General features: G+C 34.3%; 2 protein-coding genes across 3 annotated transcripts in view; one reads left to right on the top strand and one right to left on the bottom strand.

Annotated features, from left to right (window-relative positions):
- CHRM5 (cholinergic receptor muscarinic 5) overlaps positions 1-27,497 on the top strand; it is a 78,968-nt gene that overhangs the window by 1,458 nt on the left and 50,013 nt on the right. The window contains exon 2 of the mRNA XM_058162132.1: positions 1,747-1,966. The gene's annotated coding sequence lies outside the window, so the exon portion shown is untranslated. The remainder of the gene's footprint in view (positions 1-1,746; positions 1,967-27,497) is intronic.
- The window catches only part of AVEN (apoptosis and caspase activation inhibitor), a 141,354-nt gene that overhangs the window by 72,050 nt on the left and 41,807 nt on the right, over positions 1-27,497 (bottom strand). The window lies entirely within an intron of this gene.

Genomic DNA, 27,497 nt, shown 5'->3' with positions numbered 1-27,497 from the left:
AGAAGACCTCCAAGGTCCCTTCCAACTCTGTTATTATGTTATGTTATGTTATGTTATGTTATGTTATGTTATGTTATGTTATGTTATGTTATGTTATGTTATGTTATGTTATGTTATGTTATGCTATGTCATGGGGTGTTTGCATGCCCATATTTTTACACTGAATCAGAAGTTTTCTGCAAGCATGTGATCTGAACATTCTTTAGCATTTTAAACCCATTCCCATTTTAAAACATCATAGCTGTGATCCTGGCCTTTGCAAGGAAGATGAAGGTTATTCTGTGTAACTATTTGTCTTCATAATCTTGAACAAGCCGGTTCAATTTCACAGAGGCAAAAGCATACCTTAGGACCAAGCTACCCAATTTTGAACATGTGTAAAGTGAAAAGATGTATGGATGGCATAGTTAGAACAAACTTCATTAATTAAATGAAAGAATCCATCAAGGAGTTGGATATGGGACAAAAAATATGATACATATTAAAACGGTGGTCACAAGCCTATTGAAATTTGTTGTCTTATTTCTGTTAGCAGTTAGCTTACAAGTGACTTTGATGTTCCACAAATGGAAGAGCTATTTCTAATTTAGCCTTCTGCTGGAACAAAAAAGGATGTGGCTGAGGCTTTCTAAAATCTCTGGAATAAACTTTCATGGGTACAAGAAACTGCATGCAAAAAATGATTTTCCTTCTGTTTAGAGGACAATCCTGTTATTAGAAGTCCCCTGTGAAGACACTCAGATGGAGCATTAGTTATGTTCTGTTAATGTTTCTGATTCCTACTCTATGAAAGAAAATCAAACCCAGAAAGCATTCAAAAGCCACATTTTAAATGGAAAATGCAAAAGATTATAAATTGTATTGCAATCATTATTATTATTTTTTAAAAGAAAGACTGGACCATTCTTTTACAGAGACATGGTTAAAAGCTTTTTTTTTTTAAAGGAAACAAGATTTGGATTTCAAATATATAGTGTGAAATAAGTCAATAACCTCAGTAACTAAAAAACTTTAAATATAGCAATTTTGGTTATTACTATTTAGAGATATTAAGTACAAAAGGGGAGTTTAACTTAGGGGAGAAATGCCTCCTCATAAAAATTTCCTAGTAATTGGGTTTCTGAGCTGAGAAGCTATTCAACATGGAATAGACATATAGAAGCCTGTGCAATCATTTAAATTCTCTGTCTATTGATACTGTTGACCATCAGAAGAAATAATTAGTAGATTATGTCTGGAAAATATTATCCTATCAGTACAGTGCCTGACTTAAAATAGCTCATATAAAGCAACTCATTGATGCCATGCATACTCACTGTCTTGAGATATGACACAACACACACTATACCCTTGGGGAGTTTCTCCTCTGTTCGTAAGCAGCATTTCACATCTGTGTTTGACAGAAGCACAGAAGAGCATACTGTTCAACATTCCTACCAAATGCAGCCTGTGCAGGTGAAAAGTTAAAGAAGACCATTTTTGTTGACCTTACCTTTTGAGATAACATACTTCTTCAATATACTGGATTTAAAAAAAAAAACAGAAACAAGTTTTCATTATTGGAATTCATATGCAAAAGCAGATGGGATTTACTGGGTGTTCTAGCTTTCAATTAATATTTGATAAATGCTGAACACTTGAGTTAACTAGAATTGATGTCTTTGCCTCTATTGTTTGAAAGATGCAAAGTCCAGTTCTTGTTCCATTAGCATCTTAAGAGAAGAGTAATCTAAGTATCACTTACAGAGTCAACCCAAAGGATATGGAATAACTGGGAGTAAACTGGAAGCAAGCAGCCACAAGATGAAGCAGCACCAGCAAATGAGGCAGCCACACAGACAGTAGAGAAAAAGAAATTGGAAAGCTAGTGTGCAGAATGCATTTCTAATAGAAAAAGCTTCCTACCTGGGGAGTCAGTCTCAGTATTTGGAGAGACTGCATCCACAAATTATCGATCATCTGCTAGGTAAGTTTGTCTTTTGAATAAAATAATTTAGCTTTTCTCATAATCATAGTAATAATAATACTGCTTTGGTTTGTCATACCAGTGATTTCAGAGCTGTAAGGTGATCTGTTTGGTTTTTGCTCCATTTGTTAGACTATTCAAATAACTGATTTTATATGCTGTTTTTAAAATCCATCACATTCCTTTAATTGGGTTTGCCTAGAACTGTTTGTCAGGATTCTACTTCTCTATTACTGTTTATTTAAAGCTGGGAAATGAAGAAACACTACCCACATATGTAAAACTCAAGCATTGTTATGATTTACCAAGTGATACTTATTGTATTTCAATAATTAATGCAAACTATTAAAGCGGAAACTAGAGTAACACTATAATGTTTTAAAGAGCTATTTTATTAAAATAAGAGCCATGCTTAAAATATACCCAGAAAAGAAACCCAAAGCATCAGTTATGGTTAGCTGTGATACTATAGTAACTGACGTGAAAGCACAGTGTTAAACAATGCCAGCTTAACATACAGTTTAAATGTAAGTTGAAGATAACAGTTCAGCAGCTTTAACCGCCTTACAAACGAAGCTCAAGAATGTACATTTATATCTAAATTAATCAATTAGATAAACAGACTAGAAACATAAGAGAGACAGAGATCTCTGTTAAAATGTTTAAAATGGGGTGTGCAAGATGTATCTCACAGATCAAATTTAGAACATGCAAGGTCTACATTTTTTTAAAAAAAATCTAATTAATCTTAAAACTGGCAGCCTAGTGAGGTTCTTGTTAAAAGCATTTATTTATTTTTTATTTATTTTTATCTTGTCACAACAGTATATATAAGCATAAGCATGAAATAACTATACAATATGCAAGCATATATATATAAGCTTAAGTATGTAATAACTATATTAATTGGATATAATGAAAGGAAACAATAGGACAGGAACGGTAGGCACGTTTGTGCTCTTATGCACGCCCCTTACACTTAAGTATTTATCTTTCCAAGTAACAGTTAAGAAAGCATCTTATCCAAATTATATCACACGAAAAAAATATTTTCATTTTAAAAAACAGTATGTATTTTACTGATTTTAATTATATGATTTTGCTCTCTCCTATACTCTGTTTATTTATAATATTGTGATTTACCCTCTCTTTCCTCATGCTTCTCAACTGCTTCGCCTTTTTCCTTATCAAGTACAAACACACATATGCTCAAAGCATTATGAAGTGTTTAATAATGATGAAGTGAACATGATGGCTGGAGGGGACAAAAAATTGCCCACCGCCTGACCAGATGCTCAGGATCCTACCAGACTGTCAAGCTACAGTCACATTTAGAGGTTTATAGATGTTTATAATCCAATTAACACTTAACCCTATGTAATCCTCCCACCAATGTCTTTTCCCATAATAAAAAGAAAAGTCTGATTTTCTGAGTTTGCTTGCCCAGCTGTTCACTGCAACATGTACTAGGAAGTTTATAGGAATGGGGTATGGGTTTTTTTTGGATGTCTGAACTCCAGAAGGATTAGAAGTGTTTATGTTTGTCTCTACTTTCATGAGAGGGTTCTCTTCAAATTACAAATAGTGTTCTTTGTTGCTTAGAGCTCCCTCGAAGCAGTAAAAATGTAACTTGTGTGAACATGAGACTATAATTAACCAGTCTTGAACTTAAAACCTAACAGCCAAAGTGGCAAAGCTTTTTGTAGCTTAGTTATAAGCATTAAATTGCAGAAATTTTTAGGAGACTGAATAAGTAAGAGGTCAGAAACTAAATATCTAAACCAATCTTCAAAAGGTTGCTCATTGCCAAAAGGGAAAAGGAAATACGTTTTATTAGACGATTCCTGTTAAAACAATTTACCCAAGAATCAGGTTATTTTTCCAAATTTTAAAACTCACATAACCTGTGCATAAAACAAAACATCCTATGTGAAGTACTAAAACAGCCCTATTTATTTCAGAAATCTCATATAATTTATACTTCTATTTTATCAAATGCATCATTTAAACAAAAGCAACAATGAAACAAAACAACATTAATAATGTAGCCATGTATTTTAATGGCTATCTCTTAGATTTAATGGCTATCTCTTAAATTTAAATTATAATATCAAACTATTGAAAGTTATCAGTCAATGAACTCAAAACAAAATCCTGTTTTTCCCTTAAAGGTTTGTTCACACAAAAACACAGCATTAATCTGATAGACTCACCACCTTTCCAAGTTTCTCATAAAGTGGAATGAACAGATTACAGGTCACATCACCTCATCCAAAGGCACGATCAACAATTTAAATACATCTAACTATCTCCAGTTAACCACAAACACAATTTTAATAAGAAATGTGTGCTTCAAATGATCCTTACACAATTTCCAGGTACAATAATGACTTTTGCCTAAATCAAAGAGTACTGTAACTATCCCTTAAAGCAGTATTTAATCAAGACATAGAATACATGAAGTAATTCAAATTAAACAACCAATAGTTCACTTATCATTAGCAGAGCATTAGATATCCATAAATTCAAGTTCATTATTTCAATACAAAATCAGGAATTGCCCTTGTTTTTTAATCTAGCAATGGAATAGTTTGTAGCTACATATTACCCCCAATTATACCCGCAAAAAGATTTTTCTGGATTCATCATACCCCATTTTTAAAAAATTATTCATTGACATACATTTTAAAGTTTTGCAATTTTACAATAATGTTCACTAATGTGTTATTGTCTCGTTATATGAATGGTCATCTTAAAATGTAGTTAAATGATGTGCATGCAACTATACATATATTCAAAATTATTGTCCAGTCTTCTCACATCTATAATACTTCATCTAGAAACAGTTAACATATTTTAAAAATAAAAGAAATTGGCAAAGATATGTGATACAGAAGAATCCAAGTAATGGTACCGAAAAAGAGTAAACATATGCAGAATGCAGCAACCAAAAGCATATTTAAAGATAATGTAGAAATTTCAGAAAAAGTAAAATAGAATTTAGCAAATAAATCACATATGAAAAGTAATCTAGCTATTTAAAATTTCAGCTTTTCTTAGTTTCATCTTGATGAAAAATGTCTGTTTTTGCAATTCACACCTCTAGGAAGGAAAAAGATTAATATAATTTTGGCCAGAAGAGAAACCTTTTCTTCAAAATTGAATGAAAAAAAGACAGCTATAAGAACCTACCACTACTACTACCACTGTCAGGATGGATGAACATTATGTATAAACATAGTTTCATAGTACAGAACATGTCTACTATTGATAAAAGAAATTATAGTACAGGCTAAAGTTTAATATAAGACTATTGGCATTTTTATTAATACTCCTGAACAGCTTTTCACTGGGGAACATATATCAGTGGGATTGAAGTATAAAAAACTAAACCAAACAATTCATTCACTGGTTGAACTCACACAATGTTAAATCCCAATGCTAGTATTTTTTAACTATGCTTGAAGATAATGTAAACAAATCATACTTGCATGTTAAAATTGGACTACTAGTTTTGATCATTGTAAATAATCTGCATCTAAAATTATACAAAAAAAGAAAATACCATGAAGCACAAGTATTACTAAGTTATATGCTATATTTTTCGTATGAACTCCTTTAGCAGGCCCAGAGCAAATATTCCACATTTTGCTTCTTCAAATTTAGCAAAGCAAAATAACAGGAATAGAGAAATAGAGATACACAATTTCTCATCATAAGAGGAAGCTATATTTTCAAGAAAGAGAAGTAAAATTTCTTTCCCCTAGAAAAAAAAAGCTTTCATTTATCGTATCAACATTTCAGTGAATAAAACAGGTAACTCTTTCCCACATACAAAGCAAAGCATAAGGTGAAAGTAAGTGGATAATTTAGGTAAGCACCATTATTTTAAGAATAAAAAACATATTAATAATATAAAACATCTGTTACTATTTTGTATCAGATTTTGAGTGGCAAAACGGTATCTTACAAGATTATATGTAAACATAAGACTGAATTCTTAATTTTACATAATTTCTGTTTTGAATATGGAATAGTTTTTTCTTATTATTAAACAGGAAGCATAACTATTTAATGTGTAACTGCACACCATACAGCTTTTTGGAAAGCACCGTCAAATGTCTATTATGCTTTTTGATTCTCACCCAAAATATCCAAGTGAAGAGCCATAAATCAGTATATTCTCCCCTCGTGGTACCAGAACCATAAGGGTAAAAATTTAAGGTTTTTCATTCTAAATTATTCTTCATCTTTAATTTATATTAATTTTAAGTTATTCTCTGTGTGTGTGTGTGTGATTCATGAATTAGTCCCTGCAGTTTTCTTTACATTTTTATAAGTGGTTTGCCACTGCTTCCTTCCTTGGGCTGGGACTGACTGGTTCAAGATCACCCAGTTGGGTTCTTGCCTAAGGTGGGACTAGACCTGAACAATCTCTCAGTTTATGGCCTCATACCCTAAGCACTACATAAATCTGCTCCCCGTCAACTGGAGTTTCATTGGGGGTGGGGAATCTACCAAATACACTGAAAACTACCACTGCATCAATTCAATTCAAAAGAACTGAAATTTTTCATAATAAAAATAGACTAAAATGGAGTCATTTTCTAACCCTTCTACCTATTTCTTTTGATGAGTTTATCAATCTTCCCTCATTTTTCAAATTTAAATGCAATGTGCTATTAAAATTTCAGTTTTAAGTGAAAGTTGTCAAAAAATTTCACACGGAACTTGTGTTTCCATTAAACTCAGGAAATGCATCTGATGATGAACACTAAACAGTATTACAAATTATATTTGTATCAAAATATTTCAAGAAAAATTATTAACAAGGCTTTAATGATAATCTGTCAACAACTGTAAGAGATCACTCCTTTAAATAAAAGAGAATATATTTTAACAAGAAATACATATGAGGAATCATTGGGTTAAATTCACTGAAAGTAAAATCTGTTTATCAAAGATGGAGCCAACTTTTCATCAAGGAGCAAAGAGTAAATAATATTATTTTCTGATTCTACTATTTATTATTAGATTTATATCCCACCTTTACTTAACAATTTAAAGCAATGTATATAATTCTCCTGCCTATTTTCTCCACAAAAACAACCTTGTGATGTGGATTGGGTTGAGAGAGAGTAACTGGTTGAAAATCACCCAACCAGATTTCATGTCTTAAGGAATGACAAGCACTCAAAATCTCCTACTTTCGAGTCAAGTGCCTTAGTTACTTAGGGCTGGACGGGTACTCATAAAATTGAAATATTTTGGCTGTCTCCCTAGAGGTGGAGATAGACAGATAGGTGTATGTGCAAGAGAGATAAGGGGGGGAGAGATTTATTCCCAGAGACTTGTTTCTTCTACTGCTTTAAAAAGCATAGGCTAGACTCACGTAACATTTTACATATTCTGGCTTCTTCCAAACCAGTGAAACTCTGAATGCACCTTTTACAAATTCAAAGATTTGATTTAAGCCCACTAGAATTTACTGATATACTGTTGCGGTGTATACTTTTCTCTTTGTGTACTGTCACTGTATTTATTACCAACAATCTAGGACACTGAGGCAACTTCAGAAAAACATGGTTAAAAAATTCTAGTATGAGGACTGAGGTGAGTGAATGAATGTACTCAAGTTATTCTGTATTTTAATAGAACAGCTCTGAGGGGATTTCCACACACACACACAAGAACCCCTATATATATCAAATATATGAATGTTATTTCAACATTGGAGCTTGTACTGTAATTTCTTCTATCAGCAGGAGATACATCATATTGGTGGGATCAATATTCACCCTGCCACATACATTTTCTCTAGAATCATTGCATTGCAGCAACTTCACTCAGAGTATTTTAAACAGATACTTAGTTTTCTGAGGTGAAAACACATGATGTGCACAGCTTGGGCACTGCATACAAATTTATGTTTACAACTGAATTTTAGTTAAAATGTTCATTATCTTATTTATTGTTTATTATCCAAAGGGGCAAGCTGTGAAAATGGAATAAATACTTTTTACAAGAAAAAAACCTATTCAAAACTTTTCATTACAGCAAAAGGCAATGATATATTAAATGGTTTCAGATGCATATGTTTATGCACAAACAGCACTACATCTAGTCAATGTGAACAATAATATTAATGTTTTTTTATTTATCAAATTTCTAAATCACCTATCTTACTAAAGTGATTCCGGGCAGTTTACAAACAACATAAAATATAAAAATGTAACTAAAAAGCCCAGATAAAAGCAATTATAAACAAAGTTGAAATTTACAAACTAAAAATAAAAAAAATCAAACTTAAAAATAGCCACCAGTCATTCCTGGGATTGCATAACACACTTTGACCCTCAGGCTATTTGGTAGAACAGAGTCTTAACAGTCTTCTGGAAGGCTAAAAAAGGCTTGCCTCACCTCTGGACTAAGATTTTCCAAGAGGCAGGGTCAATGTTAAAGAAGGCCTCTTCCTAGATCCCGCCAGTCCAAATTATTTAACCAACGGGATCTGCAGTATGCCCTCCATGCCTGACCAGGCAGGATGGGTCAATGTAATTGGAACAAGAGAGTTCCTCAAGTAACCTGGCCATGCTATGAAGGGTTTTAAAACTGATAACTGAACCTTGAAGTGAACCCAGAAGCAAACTGGTACCAGGTGCAGTTCACATAGCAGAACTGTAGCACACACAACCCTAGGAGCACACAGAACTGCTCGCACCACTCTATTCTGCACTAGTTGCATCTTCTAGATAATGTTCAAAGGTAGCCCTAGGTAGATCACATTACACTAGTCCATCCAGGAAATCACCAGGGTATGAGTTTTTGAAAGGAGGGCTTCTCAGTTCAGGAAGGGGAGTAATTGGCACACAACTTGAAGTTGAGCAAAGGCCTTTCTATGACTGCCACATGCTCCTTGAGTCCAGAAGAATCTCCAAATTAAGTACCTGGCTTGTCTGGGGCAGTGCAACACCACCCAGGATCAAAGATGCAGAGGATCTAAAACCACTTCATCTTACTGGGGTCCCCCATCCAGATGTCCACAGCCTCCAAGCACCACATGAAGACATGCACAACTTCACTTATTTTGCTCTAAAGGGATATATACGCCTGTATATCCTCTACCTACAAATGATACCTCATCCTGCCATGATGGATGCTGACATTCAAAGGCTTCATGTAGATGTTAAAATGGAGCAGAGAGAGCACCAAGCTCTATGGCAGAGCTGTCAAACTCCTGGCCCATAAGCCAGATGTGTCATGTGCTGGCCACACCCATGCCCGGTTTAGCAAAGAGGGAAAAAGTCCAGATACGCCACATGATGCTGCCATGACAACATGAGTTTGACACCCCTGCTTTATGGTATCTCATTTCCTATCAGTGCCAATTGGAGAAAGGAGCTAAATCAGTACAAGATTGTGCCACCAATCCCCAGGTCCCAGAGTTGACTCAAAACTATACTATGGAAAATCAGGAAAAATAAATAATTTCATAGTGAGACATAAGTATTCCCCTTCTTTCAATGGTGTGACATTCTAGGGCAGGGGTCTCCAACTTTGGCAACTTTAAGACTTGTAGACTTCAATTCCAAGCAAAGCTGGCTGAGGAATTCTGGGAGTTGAAGTCCACAAGTCTTAAAGTTGCCAAGGTTGGAGACCCCTGTTCTAGGGCAGTACTTTAATGTATTACTTATAGAGACTAAATGAAATTGTATTATTCTTTTGCAACTTTGTATAGATTATTATCCAGATGAACTAGTTCTATTTTATGCAAGGCTACATTAACAAAATCTTGTAAGTCTGAAGACAAATCTTCAACTGTCACTTTTAAAGCCTGAGATGCTAAGGAGAATCCCTTCTCAGCCTCTTTTTCTGCCAATTATACAGCCTTTAGCCTATTCCCTCTTCTTTGATTGTTCCTTAGGCAGCATGTCTTCACCCCATTCCTCAGTCTTTCTCACATACCATTACATATTTAAAGAGGCACATTGCCTTCCGCATCTTTCAGATTTCTACCTTCAACTATGGAGATTTCCAAATCTGTTGAATTTGACTGAGTAGCTCACATATAATGCTAGAGATGTTCACAGTTGTTACCTGGAGCATTAATTCCAAGAATAGTCAAAAGGAATCTGATACCTGTTGTTTTAATTATGATGTATGTTTCTGTTTGTATTTTATTTGCCTGTTCACTGCCCTGAGTCCTTCGGGAAAAGGGCGGTATACAAATTAAAAAATTATTATTATTATTATTATTATTATTATTATTATTATTATTATTATTATTATTATTATTATTATTATTATTATTATTATTATATCTGATGTGAGAAATTTGCTGCTGACTCTTCTACATCTCTCCTCTTAAATGTCACCCCAGCTACCCATCCATAAGACAGTCACTCCATCTGCAAGTATGACAATTGCAAGACTGTCATTAGAGGAGCATATACAGGTAAACCCTACAGACATATCAACCTGGCTACCTTGCTCTGAGGACTCCTTATAGAATTTTATTGGCCAAGTGTGATTGGACATAAAATTCCTTATAAAGGGAAGCATATTGATCTGGTATACATGAAACAAATTGTGTTGTTTCCTTTACTGCAGGTGTCTAAGCCTCAGTTTGAGTGATTCTGTGAACAAGGTATCAGGATAAACAGACAAATTAGGCAGCTGTTTTGCTTCCAGAAACTCCAGAGTAAGGCCAACATACAGGTCCAGAAGCCATGCTGACTGCTTCTCATTGGGCTCAGTAAATTGCCACTCCTGGAGAAGAAATGGAAGGAAAATAGTGAGGCCTTGGCCCTAATCTACAACTCTGCAGCTGGTTCATTACACCTAATAATGTTAGCCCTAATTAGATCTAACAACAAAATATCAAATAATCAACCTGGGCCATTAACCTATGAAATGATCAGCTAGGAGAAACTATCAACACACCATTAGCTAGTGATCATATTAAATAAACAACTGTGCCTAAATATCTAAAATTTTACCTGCTTTTTGCTGAAAATGTCTGATAGAACATCTTAGTGTACCTCAGATGTGAAATCCAATGTTTATGAGCATCTCCTGTTAAAAACAATTGCACGGTGAAACCTGGGAAAACTTTTCATTAATGTGGCTTTGTTGACAGAACTGCAGTGGGTATTTTGCTTTAGATTAGTAAAAAATGGTAAATCAAATAGCACAAGGTGTGTATCTATAATTTTATTGCAATCACAGTATTGAGTTACATTTGACAACCCAGAGAGACACAGCTCAATGATAGATACATTAATGGCAGTCATTTAAGTTAGATGACAAAAGGCAGCAAATCCAACTGCTACTATATTTACCACTTTTTTAAAAATTAGCATTGTCCTTCCGTAAGGGCATGTTCTCCCACTATTATTCTTCATTATTTTCTCAGTTTCACATCATAAGTATATCTGGGGGAGGAGGCAGAGACTACCAGTTGCCATAGCACAGCAATGAATTTTTTCAGTTAAGAAAATTAGCTGTTCTAAAAAAGGCACAGAAGAAGCTAAGATGGGCTCCATTACGAATACTTATTAGCAATACCATCCTATATCAAAATGTAGAATTGGTCCAGTACAAGAAGCTAAAATTTTGGTTCTCCTGATATTGCTCCCTAGATCTAATGGTGAAATCGAAAAGGATATAACACAAAAATTAAATCTGAAACATGTATTAAATGACAATTAAATCATGCAGATTCAGGATTGATATATATAAAATAGAAAAGTTGATACATATAATGATCAAGAAAAACAATAAATTCATATGAGAGTCAAAATAGTACAATTCAGATATAAATACAATTATCATTATTCAAGAATTGTAAATTACAAAAGGTTCAGATTTATTTATTAATTCTTACTGATAAATGTGCCTTAGGAATAAGGTCCACTGAGCTTAAAAAAGCTCAGTAAAATGAATAGAATATATATATAAAATTGTGAAATACTTTTGCTTTTTTTTTTCATTTTCCCAAACTGCCAAACCTTTCTATTTTGTAATGTTTTTCCTTCATTCTGCCTGTCATTCCAAAATGCAGTTATTATTTCTGAAATGATAGTGCAATGGGAACTGAAACTTGTAAAAGCCCCATTCATTGTTTGGGAATTGGCACAATCGTAAGAATTTCCAGGGAATACTCCAGGCTTGTAGAACTCTTACTTAAAAATAAGTCAATTCTGTAACTTATTATTTAACAGTAGTTGCTGAGGGACATGAATGAGAGGATAATGTTGTGTCTGCTCTCTACTTGTGAGTATTCCATTGGCATCAAGTTAGTTACTGTGGCAACAGAGTGCTAGTAGGAGTATGCCAAATGTTTCAAGCTTGAAATAGCTAACCTTAGACTTTATAACCTCAGGATAAAAAACCTGTACACTGAGAGTTGTATCATTACTTCAGGAAAAAAACCCACGTGGATTCTACTGACCTAAGGACAAAAATAAAGCTGCACGAATGGCCTGCTTTCTAAATTGCAATTGGATTGGTAGGATTTCATTCATTCGTCAAATATTAGCCAATAAAATCGCAGACACGAGTTTCCACACTTGCAGTGCACATATCACAAGTGTTCCTAGTGCTGCTGATCAGCAACACTTTAGATTGATAGTGCTAAATGTAAAAACTAAACAAACGTGCTTTCTTTGGTATGTTGAGCTTTGGTTGGTTGACATTTTGAAATGCAGAAGTGTGAATGTTACGGCTCCTTGTGCTTTATTTTGGAAGCACTTAATTCAGTGCCAAACATGGGCTGCTTTCTGGCAGCTATTGCAGGGCAAGTTGATCACGCAGAAAAATGTGCCATCCACTCAGGCATTAGAAAAAAGCCTCCTATATAGCCATGGTGAGTGGTTAGAGATATTTTTATTTTTCACTCTTCTGCATCGTTCAGTGATTACTTATTACCATTGCTTCTTCATGAGCTTAACGTGGATGTTGTACTGCAAAAAGTGTTCTTTTGAAATGGGCATTTTTAAATAGAGTAAATTGATGGATTTAATAGACTTTGGTTTAGTGGACTTCAGATTTAACAGACAATTTGCTCGATCCAGAGGGTCATCGGAGTTGGTACCATCTGGTGTCTAGGGCTGCTATTTACTGTATCTCTGTGGCTCTTTGTTGCCTCTGGAAACTATTATGGCTTCTGCATTAGCCTGGTCTTACAATGCTGGGCAATCTTTGTTTTAAGTGTTTTCAGAAACTGATTCACACCACCTTCTTCCTTCCTCATCCGCTACTTGTCCTTGATCCATCTATTTGTAGTTATCCAGTTGGTTTTAATGGCAGAAGCAGTACCTGAATCTTTATAGCTTGGGCAGCTTCTTAATCCTCAGGTGAATCCTCAGATTCCTTTTGAGGGTAGGGAGATGTTCTCGGATCATTTGTTATTTGATGGATAAATGTCTTTGCAGAATCCCTTCTTTATCTAATCCATTAAACTGAGGATTAACATGACACAAAATGGTTTTTCTTATGTTCTTAGGCAGGTCAAAGTTTGGCAGCACAACTAATCTTCACTGTACTGTATCTCAGAGTTGGAACTCTCTGCCTTCAAGAAAAAAGAAGCATGATTTTTAATTTTCACTTATTTTCTATGGGGTCCTTGGTGCTCCCTGAGCTTGGTTGTTTTCTTGCAAACTGATGATGTTATCTAGTTTGGTAATGAAACATCTGCAAGAAAAAAACCAAGCTCAGAGATCACCAAAGCCCCCACAGTTCAACCCTGAGATACAAATATTCCTTTCTGTCTATACTTATTTTCTATTCCATGTCCCTTATTGACCTGGCACTATACACATCAGCATTCAGCAATAAATCTTAAACATATAAAGCAAAAAATTCATACTGTATTTTAAGTGCAATCAACTTGAATAATGATACCTAACTGAAAACCATAATTACCACATATGTGATGTGAATATATGTGATATATGAAGTGCCCATTTAAGATTTTACTGTAAACTTGAACATTGACTACAATGGTCACTGTCCTATTTAAATTAAAAACTTTTAATGGAGTTCTCTCTTTTCTTAGTTTCAAAAATCATCTCATTTCAATTATATATCTTATATACATTTAATAATTTAAAACATTCGGGTTAGATTTTCATAGATGAATGTTATTAAATTACATTTATTCTACCAATTTTTACCATATTGATGCGTAAACTCTTCTATATTAATTGCTAGATCTCTCATCTGAAATATTTGGTCTTCATTTTATTATCTCATTTCTTTCAAAATTAAATAATGAAAAAGCAGAGCGATGTTCAAAAGTTACAAAGATGAAGAAGAGGTTGGCAAAGGGAAATAGTGTGAAAGTAGAATGAATAATTAACGTTAAGTCTAGTATGAATGAGAGGACAAGTGGTAGTAAAACAATCAAGCAACATGACACTAGAGGAGTCCTACTGAAAACTATGCTTGGTTCTTAATCATAGTTGCTTAGGTAGGCACAGGTCACAACAGTGTGTTCGGCACAACTTCAGAATTCATACTGAATAATTTATTATATTTGCTCTTTCAACAGTAATAAGAACAAGTTGTGCTACACATAGTCTATTATACTCATTAAGGAAAAGTAAAATTCCCTTGTTCCAGACTGAAGCATTCAGATTCAATTTTAGCAAATGTGACAGCAAAGGGGAACTGCAACATTTGCATATATATCAATACAAATAGATAGAAAATGTGCCTTTAAAATGTATAATAACAAAGGATCATATTGTAGAACAATGTGAAAATGCTTGATTAATAAAGTCTAATTTGCATATTAATTCATCATTTAAATTTAATTATGCTCACTGCTCATTTTATTTATTTAAAAAACAAAATGAAATGAATTGTAAACAGCCTCCCATATAAATGAATTACGCATATTAAAACATCTAGTCCAGATTGTCTGTCATTATTATACTAACAGCAAAATCCTATCATATCTATTCAAAAGATGCTCCCAGGAATTCATCTGGGCTTACTCCTATTACAGAATTATAAACATTTAAGAAGGGGAAAAATGTCATAACACCCACATTTACCTTCTATATTATTGTCTATTGAAGGATACTATGGATGGTGCATATCTCTGTTTCAACAGACATTTAGGAAAGGTATTTAAGATGTTCTTATTGTGTAAGAATGTGTTTGTAGGTTTGACTCATGCCCAGACAAGTCCCTGAAGTTTTCTTGGTATGATTTTAGGAATGGTTTGCCAGTCTTGTTCTTCCTAGGGCTGAGAGACAGTAACTGGCCTAAGAACACCCAGCTGGCATTGTGCCTAAGACAGAACTAGAACTCAAAGTCACCATGTTTATAGCAGGGGTGGGTTATACTTAACTTTACTACTGGTTTGCAATGGGAGCACGCTTGCGCATGTGCAGATTGTACACAGTGATGTCCGGGCAGGTGGGCGGAGCCTCCCGCCGGTTTTACTACCTGTTCGCAAGAACTGGACCGAATCAGGGGCAGCCCACCACTGGTTTATAGCCTGATGGCTTAACCACTACACGAAACTAGCTCTCTTCAGGTGGTATAGAATGCAGCAGCATGGCAATTATAGATGCCTCCAGAAGAACAGATATTACACCTCTGCTCCATGAGTTGCACTGGTTGCCAATCTGCTTCTGGATCTAAGCATTGTTCAGAATCCTTATACACTTTACTCTCCAATCAGGGAAATGAAAGTTCCTATCTATGGAAGAGATGTTTCCCTTGTTTTGTTTTTACTTCACTGGTTTCTTCTTTCTCCAATGTATTCCAAATCTAATTTTGCATTATAATGGTTTATAAGAGGGAACATTTGCCATTCTGTTTCTGTGCAGGATCTATAGAATCTTTTATGAAAGATGATCCTGAAAAATATTCCACTCTACACCTTGGCTAACAGAAAGCAGTTAGGCATATTATATGGGTTTATTTGGTACTATGCCATGAATCAGATGTATAATTGAGAACCAAAGCAATATATAGGTATGCTCATGTATTAATGACTAAGAATGAATACAAAATGGTTATACAACATCAACAAGCCAGAAACTTAATACTTAATGCCAAAAAATCTTTAATGGCAGTTAAGATTACTAACATATCTATCATTAGCATTAGAAAGGGGAACACAAGGAGTAACATCTCCGGGGAGAGTCAGAAAAATTAAGATGGCAATCACGATTGGGCAAGGCCCACTATTTTGCAGGCACATATGAAAAAGGAGTATAACTTTGAAGAAATGGTTCTGATTGCCATTTCATTTTTATTTATTTTTTTGATACCCACAAATGGATGTGCCTGAACCTTATATATTTTGAGTTTGAGCTGAAGATTAGTGATAAGCCAAATGTCCTATTGGAAGAAATATAAATAAGACAAAATATAAGGAATACAGTAAAAAATAATGTACAAAGAATAGTTTCAGTAAAAATTATGAGGTACTGAGAACTTTCTAGATATACACTGCAGAAGAATAAATTTCTGATCTGAATGATGATTGATTCTGTTATTTAAAAGAAATAAGAATTTCTGAAGGCTCTCAGGAAAAAAAGAGGATACATTTGACTGACTCATTTTCAACCTTTACAAGGAGGTGAATCAGATGACTTCCTTTGGCACATGCTTTCAACATTTTAGTTTATGAAAAAATCTAATCATTTGTAGCACTTTCAAATTAAGGATTTGAAAAGTATCTACTATATGTGGTTGCAATTCTTCCCTAAGAGGATGCCATGCAATTGACAGCAACAGCATGAGTAAAGCTGACTATATGTCTTTTTCTTGAATTTAGAAGGCATCAATTTTTTTTGTCTAAAAGTATTATAATTGGTCTCTAAGGCTTCCTGAAACTAAAAGCTTTTCTCCACTTGTAACTTCTAGAACCTTCATGAAATCATTCAGCCAGTTGACATGACCCCATTACTATCACTTTGACAGTAACAGTGGCTGGATGGCTCTAGAAGATGTTCCAAGTCTCTACTGGGGAAATTAACCAAAGTAGGCATATGATCTAAAGAATAAGTATTTAAAATAAAAGCAAATGGCAACGAAAATTATGAATGATTTATCATAAATACTGCTGCAATTAAGTATTTTTAAACTTTATTCTGACATGCTGATAATAGTGAATTGGAAGAAAGCTAAGAACATTAACAACCAGACTTAAGAAGAAAAGAAAACACCAGGCTAGTTATAGTAATAAATTCATTCTGAAGTAAAAAGTCAGAATGACACCTAAACAGATATCCTCTAAGCTCCAGAAAGGGCTATGCTTATCTTTTAGACTATTAAACTGAGCCTATTATAGTACATGCTTAAAATTATGAGGCAGCTCTTTAACAAAACAATGAATCAGTTGGCACTTTTTGGTCTATTCTTATCACCTAAAATGCAGTAACTATGAATAACAGGCATTTTTTCCCCAAAACAATACTTTTATTTAAGGATCACATCCATCTAATATATCATGACATTGATCATTACAGCTATATATCTCCTTTCCTCATGATCGGATAGTAAAAAAAATTCTGTAAGACAAATGATCAAATTAATACAGATTTCTACGATGTAATTTAATTATATATATAGACATAAAGTGTAATATTCTTAGAGTTAATTCCTAGCATTTTCAGCCAATAATTTATGTCATTTAATGCAAGATAGCAGTCTAATCTTCTAAAATAAATAGTAAAGATATATATTCTTTGAAATCACAGGACTTCCAAATTCAGTTTTTAAGTGCCAAAAAATAAATAAATTTGACATTTCCTGCTTTTAGCACAACAAATGAATAAAAAAGGAACAGCTTGCTTGATAAAGAAGAAAGTATGTAATGTTGGGAACTTTTAAAAAGCAAATGTTGAACAGATGGTTATCCAGCCTACAATTGCCAATTTCTGATTTTTTTTTCTTATAAATGGCTAATATCTTGGTATATATTAAAGGGACCTGATTGATTTTGTAAGAAAATAATGTTTTTGTTCATATAACTATGGAAATCATTTAAATTATTTCACAACTCACATTTTCTGATTTCAGGAATTGCGGTAATTTGTTCTATCTCTATGTATTCCTAATTTTTTCTCAAGTCAAATGAATTCTGGTTTAGCAGGGTTAATGCAGTTTAGTCAAGACTATTTGAAGCCTAAACTTAGATCAAGTTTTTTTCATTTTAAATCCCAAAGAAATACAATAATGAATTTCTCTCAGCAATTTTAGCCAAATAGCCTATTAAGCATGACTGAAATGTTTTGCCAATGAGTCCAAATGTCCAAAAGATGTTTGCTTCTTACACAAAAGATCTTTCTGTATGTATGCAGATATGTCAGTGGTGGGCTGCTGCCTGTTCGGACCGGTTTGGGTGAACCGGTAGTTCCAACAATCAGCTGGCCCGACTCACCCACTCCTGCCCTATCATGTCCTATATTTCCTTCTTTCCGGCTCAGCTGATTCGCGTGGCACAGCTGATTTCCGTGCCTTCACTGATCTACTTACCGGGGCTGCCTTAGAAGTAAGCAGCTAGGTGTCAAATTGCTGTATTTTGAACACTGTATAATACTGCGCACAAGTATTAGGCATGTGCATGTGTGAAGCTCATGTGCACGTACAAAGCGTGCGCTCATAAAACAGGTTGTTAAACCAGTTGCAGCCCACCACTGAGTTATGTATATGTGCACACACATATACCCACTGAGGAATGCTAAATAAAATATTTCACTAGGTTACATTAGGGTTTCAATGTATGTTTATTTGGAAACAATTCCTTTTGGCCCAAGTGAGATATACACAGAAGATGAAGCATTCAAAGGGGCACACTGAAAAGAGCATTAGTTGAAGTGAAGCACATTCCGAAATCATAATCTTAAAGTCTTATCATTTTGATGCGGTGAAATACTGAATACAATGTAATAAAACTTTTTCCAAAACATAGTATGAAGCCTGAGTGTTTTGTATTTATTTGTTATGTGCTTACTTTTTAGAGGAGAGACAGTTTGGTCCAGTGGTTAAGGCACCAGGTTAGAAACCAGAAGACTGTGAGTTCTAGTTCCGTCTTAGGCATCAAAGCTAGCTACATGACTTTGGGCCAGTCACTCTGTCTCAGTCCAACTTACATCAGAGGGTTGTTATTGTGGAGAAAATAGGAAGACGGAGGAGTCTTGGCTATGTTCCCCACTTTGAGTTATTTTTAAAAAATAATGAAAATGGGATTTAAATTTTTTTTTTAAAAAAAATCAGGTGATCATCCTTGCTGGGCTCATGGCCACTTTACAAAACTGAATTGATATTTGCTCTGCAAATCCCTTCTGAAAAACTTTACCAGAAAATATGCAGGGATTTTTCTAAGCATTCTTTAAAAATCAGACATAAGTGAACAGAAATAAAATTATTTTAAATTATTACCCATTTGGGAGTTCCTGAATTTTTACAAGATAACAAAATCAATGAATTTATATAGCTAGTATATTGTTTGAACTGTGCAGAACTGCTTATAAAATCAGATATATTTTATTCATACCATCAGCCGCTATTCATATTTTATTTGAAGACATAATACATAAAAACACAATTTGCATAGCATGCTGGTTAGTCCCAAATATATTACATAAAAGACAAAATAAGACGTCATTATCATAACTTTAAAAAAATATAGGAAGGTGGTATTTCATCCACAATTCATATAGCTGAAAATGATAAAAGCATTAAAAATAGTAACGTGAAACTATGCCTTGAAATAAAAAAGGATGCTTTCTAAAAATTATGGAAAACCTTTCCTTTATGTGCATTGAGCCATAGTAAAACAGTTACATAATATTAGTATACTATAATGCAGTACTCAATTTGGGTAGAATTATCACTTAGATCAATCATAGAGCTGAATTATTTTGGGCCAGTCACTTGGGGAAAATCTTACATTATATTATTAGTATTATGGCTTCTCTTGTGTTTGTTAAGCTTCAAAGGATGCCCAAAATAAAAGTACAGAATCTAGTTTGCTTGAAAATAATTTTAAATTATTTCATGACTTTACTCCTGCAAGGGACTTCAAATTAAGTCTGTGCTTAATTAACTAAACATCAAAATCTAGTTGCCCTGCTTCTGAACATTAACACAACTTTAAAAATCAATCGATACTGATGTATAATGGTTGGTGATATAATCAGCCAGATGTATAGATTCCACTTACTGAATCCTTCCCGAGGATCTGCAATAGGCAGATATTGTTGTTTAATGGTGTTAAACATATTGTCAAAGGTTGTAAGCTGCCTTTTACAATTAACCAATGGGATTTTTTTTAAATTTACATTTATATTCCGCCCTTCTCCGAAGACTCAGGGCGGCTTACAGTGTGTAAGGCAATAGTCTCATTCTATTTGTATATTTACAAAGTCAACTTATTGCCCCCCCCAACAATCTGGGTCCTCATTTTACCTACCTTAAAAAAGGATGGAAGGCTGAGTCAACCTTGGGCCTGGTGGGACTCGAGCCTGCAGTAATTGCAGGCAGCTGTGTTTTAATAACAGGCTTCTTAGAGCCTGAGCCACACCGCGGCCAACTAATGCCAACTTTTAAAAAGAAGGGAGTTTGCAACAGAACAGGAGATACTCAAATTAGACAAGGAGAGTGTCAGGGAACCTTGTTGCATAAGCAGAAGGCTGCTAGCTTAGCAATGAATGTAGTTTTTTGTATGTCATTTACAGATTCATGTTTTAAATATAATTTAAAGGATATATTTAAAATGGATAATTAGTATCTAACTCCTGTATTCTCTTACTAAATCCCATATAATCTCAAATACAAAAGACAACTGCACATTTTCTGAGATAGTTTGCTACTTCCAAATTTAAATGTATGGACTGGTAAGTCTCCACATACATACCAGTTCTTTAAACACAGTCTCCCGTCATCATCTGACTCCATGCAGAGATCTGATATTACTAAAGTACATTAAGGATCTATGCACCAGGGGTGTCAAACTCGTGACATTTTATTTAATCGCATTTTTATACCACCCTATCTCCCAAGGGACTCAGGGCGGTTTACAGCCTAATAAAAACATACATATAAATACAAAATAAAACACCAATTAAAAAACTTATTAAATAAGGCCGAATATTAAAAAATTACAATAAGATAATAAAACCCTGTTAAAACCAAATTTAAAATTTGAAATTCTAGTCCAGTCCTGCGCAAATAAATAGATGTGTCAAGCTTGCGGCGAAAGGTTCGAAGGTCAGGAAGTTGGCAAAGTCCTGGGAAAAGTTCGTTCCAGAGGGTGGGAGCCCCCACAGAAAAGGCCCTTCCCCTGGGTGTCGCCAGCCGGCACTGCCTGGCTGACGGCACCCTGAGGAGTCCCTCCCTGTGAGAGCGCATGGGTCGGTGGGAGGCAATCGGTGGCAGCAGACGGTCCCGTAAGTAACCCAGCCCTATGCCATGGAGCGCTTTGAAGATAGTTACCAAAACCTTGAAGCGCACCCTTCACCCTAATACTGAAACACAAGGATATTTGTGGCCTCACATATTGTGAAGACTCTTAAGTTATTTCTTATGTCAAAGTTTGCAGAGTCTATTCAATTCTCAAGAGATAAGCGACAAAGCTAAGAAACAAAAATATATAATCTCACATTCTCAGCAGAAAGTACAAATCCATTGAAGGTTTGGTAAAGAAACAGCAAATAAAATCTCTATGTCTTAATTGAAAAATGAACAGCTTTCACAAAAAGCCAACAGGTTTTCTCCTGCAATCAATTTGGAAAAATAAATAGAAGCTGGAGTTTTAGAAAATAAATGTTTATTTTATAATAAATATTATATTTATTAAATATAATTATGTTTATCAAATATAAATATAATATAGTCATATATTATAATAAATAAAATAATATTTTTAGGGAACGAGGAGGAGGAGAGAATATTTTATATAGCCATTGTCCTAAATATATGTATGAAGAAGCAGATCCTAAGTAAATATATTGGAGTATGTATTTCAGAAAAATCTTAAGTAGAATTGAACATGACCAATAAAAGAGGAGAAATTGCTTCAAAACACTATTTAGCATCTAGTCATTTACTTTTTTAAATTACCATGGTTTATTCAATTGTATTGTTGAAAATATTTCATAATACAAATGGTAATGTTTGTGTGACTTTGCTTTTTTAATTAAAATATTAAAAATATTTATAAATAATGTATAACTCCTCACAGTTTGAAACATATAATTTAAGCAATTAGATCATTGCTTTTATGAAAAGAAGTCTGCTGTTTTTCCCTCACTCTAGACAAGAATTTTCTTATAACAATCTGCTTTGCAACATGTTCTTATCTAGAAGTTTCTTTATTGTTTATATTCAACTATCTTCTCATGGAGAAAATCTATGTGTTTGCTAAGAGTCGATACCAACTTGACAGCACATAATCATTGTCATCATCAAACTATTTTCAAATGTCCTGTGATAAATGATTTTCTACTGCATATACTGCAAATGAAAATCTGGCATTTCTTCCTTGCTTTAGTCAGTTTCTTCTATAATCTAAAACTGGAATGAAAAACATCTGAAACATATGTAGTTTGCAAAACTGAAAACAAAATGTAGAGGTTTAATTTGTAATGGTTAGTTTGTTTTAAATAACATATAACATTTTTACCACTGCAAGACCATTATACAATTAATGCTCTTGAATTATATTATTTTTACTTACTTTATTTGTATGTTGTTCACACCAAAGATTTTAAATATCTAGCAATTTACATAATTTCACTGACTAAAAATGCACTCAAAAAAATATAAAGTTATATATAATATCAACAAAATTAACAAGAAAATTATCAAAAAGATAAGCAGAACTATATCCATACCAATTTTAACCCTTCATTATACCATGCTCCCTTTCTGTGAAACATCTAGATCTTAACTGTTCACCAGAAATCCAGGAGGGAAAGAACAGACTAGATTCATTTCCATAGTTCTCTACAGTCCCTTTTATAACGCTGTCTTTTCTAGAAGGCTTTAGGATTGCTGCTTGTCTCATATACCACTTAGAGACTTTGAGATTGGGGGGAGAGGGGTGTCCTATATATTTTATAAATAAAATCATAGTGACTTGTAGCAATAACAATAGCACTGAGAAGGCTGAGATTCACAGCCCTCTCTCTCTTAGCAGTTTACAGAGTCAGTATATTGCCCCCAACAATCTGAGGCATTCAGAATCGAACTGCCAAAGTGCAGTCAGCCCACAGTCAGCAGAAGTAGCCTGCAATACTGCATTCTAACCACAGTGCCACCATGTAATTGTATTTATTTATTTATCAACCATTTTTATATATAGCTGTCCATGTCACAGAATATCACTCTAAGAAGCCATATAAATCTTCATCTCCTCAAAGAATCCAAATCATCTTGCAGGATAGGAATTTATAAATGCAGAATTTGTAAAAATTGATAGAATAAATATTTGAAACAAAGCTGTCCGTCAAAAGTACCAAGAAATTCCCCCAGTGTCTCAGAAAACCCTGACAATTTCTGTGGCCAAACTGCTTAACAAACCTTTTTAACAAAAAAACTTGTGAAAGTCTATTTTGTAACTCTTAAACACATAGCATTGGATTTACAGAAACTGAAATTCCTATTGGCACATGATGTTTTCTTTCCTTTCCACTCCCCCTTTCTTTTATTTGCAGACTCTGTGATCTTTTTCCTTCGAAAGCAAGGAAAACCATAACATGCTTCAATTTCTTGAACAGAAATGGACCTGAGAAGTAATCACTTAATAAGCATTAACATATCTATTAATCTGGAGAAAAAAATCATATCAGATCTTCATTAAAATAAATAGTAATTGTTGACATTTCCTGTTCCTGTTAAGTTAAAACTACAGATGTAGATGGGGAAATCACAAGGGAAAACTGCTGTTACATGAAAGGTGCAGCTTGGGATTTCTTAGCATGTGCTGCTCAGTCTTTATTGATATAGAACTGCTTACTCTTTCATCAATCTGATAAAACCAATGAGTTGGATTATCTATGTGGGAAAGGTCACATAAAAATGAGATAGGAAAGCTATATAAACTGCATGAATAAATTAATCAGTGACCTGAAAGATTTAAAAAGGACAGCTTTAAATTCAGGGCACTCTCCTACTCCAAAACTAGATTATACATAGAAGAAAAAGGATATAAACCCCCACAAAACAGATTATAGACATTTAGACGCAGCAAGCATCTGCAGTAAGAAGCACTGGATTAAGTGGGGTTTTTTTACTTGTTGAATAAATACACATAGGTTTTTGCCCTGCTGGGGATGGATCAATTTAGCAATTTAGTAAACTGCAGTGGAGAAGGGCATGAAGCAATTTTTCTTTTCTCTTTGTAAAAAAGAAACAAATCGATAGAGGCTGTTGTGATGGGTGGAAAACACAAGGAAACCTATGCATGCTTACCTATGTAGCACATCCAATTAAGTTCAGAGGCTCATGCTTCCAGATAATATGCTTAGACTTCTACTTCAGTTCAGTTAGGATACTAGTCTTATTGTGTGCTCATTTCCTTCCATTCATAGATGATGAACATCTGCAATTGAGAGTTTCTCCATTTATGGGAAATTTCACATAAAGTGAAAATCCTGATTTTTCTGTATTATGTGTGGGTAATCTACAGTTAGATTCAGAGTTTAAGACTGGAGAAAACTTAATAATTCAAGTCTTAACTAAGAATCTAAGAATTATCAAAAAGTATAGGCAGTTCCAAAAAGGGTACTTTAAAAAAAAAAAACTAATTAGGATGTTCCGGTCTGATAATTTCAGTATTTCTGGATAACAAGGAAGTCATTTAGGTATCTCTCCAAAGACTCTAATCACAATTGGTATAACAATGAATTTCTTTTTCACAAGCATTTAACTTCGATCTGCAATTCCCAGGATTTCATAGTTTTTTCAGTTGTTTTTCCTCGATTCTAACTTCACCCAGCATCACCCAACATCAATGAACCAGATTTTCTTCTTTTTAATTCTATCAATATTAGGCATGTTTTAAACAAAATATATTTCTGTTTGGATCTTAAAGTCCTATACCATCTAAACCAGCTCATTTTCAAAACCTTCTCAACTTGAGAGGGAAAGCCATGGTGGCGCAGTGCTTAGAATGCAATACTGCAGGCTAACTCACTGCTCAATCCAGGAGTTTGATTCTGAATGGCTCAAGGTTGACTCAGCCTTCCATCCTTCCGAGGTCAATAAAATGAGGACCCAGATTGTTGGGGACGCTATGCTAACTCTGTAAGAGAGGTATGAAGCGGCATATAAATCGAAGTGCTATTGCTACTGATGGTCCCAAAGTTTTATTCTAATGAATAACTTTGGCAACTCAATCATGAAGCTCCTTGTAGTCAGTCTGTGAAATTTTGCTCCAGCCAATCAAATGGTGAGTTGTTTCATTCTTTTTGTTACAAAGGTAACATTTGTTGTTGTTTGTTACATGTTGAATTTTCATCTTCATGCAATTAGTTTGCAAAGCTTGTTCCTAAACCGCTAAAATAAAGCCTACAGTTTCTTTCTTTAAATCTCCTGATTTTAAACCAACTCCATGTGGGTTTTTTTATCAGCTTTTTCTTCTATATCCTTCAAGTATTGATACTATCCTTTGTTCACAACAATGTAAAGTTACAGGTTCCTAGACCAGCATCTTTACCACTACAGCAAATTGTTCTGTAAAGAGAACCTCCATGGATTCTCTCTCTGTACAGAGAACCTCCAAACCTTCACCTACCAAATGTGGGAAAAAAATCAAAGAGGTCAAATCATTCATGCTTATCCCACTCTGCCTTGAAATAATGGAGTAGAACGCCATCATTTGTTTCATTTCAAGCCCGTTTTTCCTTTATTACTATATTTTGAACTAATATATGATAACTGAACTCTATGTAAAGGGGGTGTAGGCAGGGGTGAAATGCTACCGGTTCGGGCCAATTCACCCAAATCAATAGTAAAAAATACTACTGGTTCACCAAACCAGTAGTAAAAAAATACTTTTTAAGGATTAAGTTAAAGCATTACATTAAAAATGCTTTAAAAAGTGAAAAAAAAAGTTCTGACGGTCGCACGTCACAGCTGATCGTCGGAACTTTTTTTTTACTTTTTAAGCATTTTTTTACTACCGGTTCAGGTGAATAGGTAGTAAAAAAATGCTTTAAAAAAATAAAAGAAAGGTTCCGACAATCACAGCTGTAACGCACGATCGTCGGAACCTTTTTTTTTACTTTTTTAAAGCATTTTGTACTACCTATTTGCCCGAACTGGTAGTAAAAAATGCTTTAAAAAAGGTTTTAAAAAGGTTCCCAAGATCGCGCGCCAGAGCTGATTCCCCCCACCCTCGCTGTTCTACTTACCTTCCCAAGCCTCCTTTTGGTGTGTATTATACATGCACGTGCAGCGCACGTTTGGTGCAAACTGTGCATGCATGTGTACAGCACGCACTTGGCACACAGTGCACATGCACGGCCAGCGAACCGGTAGCGAAACAGTTCAGATTTCACCACTAGGTGTAGGTTACTAAAACAAAGTATATAGATTTCCATCATTTTTTTAAATATTCTTTGTATTTTATTATCATACCAGAAAATCATGAAAGAATAAGCAAGATTATAATCCTTCTATTTCACCTCTGATGCTATCACCATCACCTTGCCTTCACCAATAACACATAATAAATATGCATTGTTTTCTTTTGAATTAATTAATGAAAAACTGTCCACATCGTCCTTGACTCCCCCAGCAAAATTTCATTTTCACTATTCTGACCCGAAGCAAAAGGATACATGAGGAGAATTAATTTTGCAACCTCAAAATGTATAAGACAAATCCATATGTTATCATTAAAAATTATTAGAGATGAATTTATGTAAACATAATGGAACCTAGAGAAACAGACTAAAGACATCTAACAAAGAAAATACATCAGGCAATTCATTTAATATTTGATTTCCTTACTGGCAGCAAACCACAACTACAAAAATATGCCAAGCAAAAACAATGGAATCATTTTTTTAAAGTACTATACTACCACAACACCAGGGGAAAGATCAAAAATTATTTCCATCAAGGAGTCTCTTCATGAATCAAGCATTCATGAAGATTTTTTAAAAAAATAATAGAAACATTTTTATAACCTAGAAACATACTTTCTACCCACACAGAAAGCTGAAATGGCTTAACCTTACAGCAAATATCAGATTAAAAACTACTATAAAAAGTCACTCTCTCATAGCTAAGAGCATACTCAAAAGTGTTATAGAGCTGGTTCAATCCACTTTGCACTGCACTGAAACATTTCTCCAAGTTAATAATCAATACAGTTAAAACAGGGGCAGAGAACTCATATTTCCTTCTCTTGTTTCAACTCAGTTTCTAGGTCACTTGAAAAGAAACCTCTTCACCGAGACCTCTATTGCTGTACTTGTACATTTTTGCCCAAACTACTCTATCTATCTAATACAGAATACTCTCAGTGGAATCAGTGGCAAGGATAAGGCCA

Source organism: Ahaetulla prasina, chromosome 1 (assembly GCF_028640845.1).
Source record: "Ahaetulla prasina isolate Xishuangbanna chromosome 1, ASM2864084v1, whole genome shotgun sequence".
NCBI classification, from domain to species: Eukaryota; Metazoa; Chordata; class Lepidosauria; order Squamata; family Colubridae; genus Ahaetulla; species Ahaetulla prasina.
Note: the sequence above shows the minus strand (reverse complement) of the source record. Positions and strands in the feature narration are given on the sequence as shown.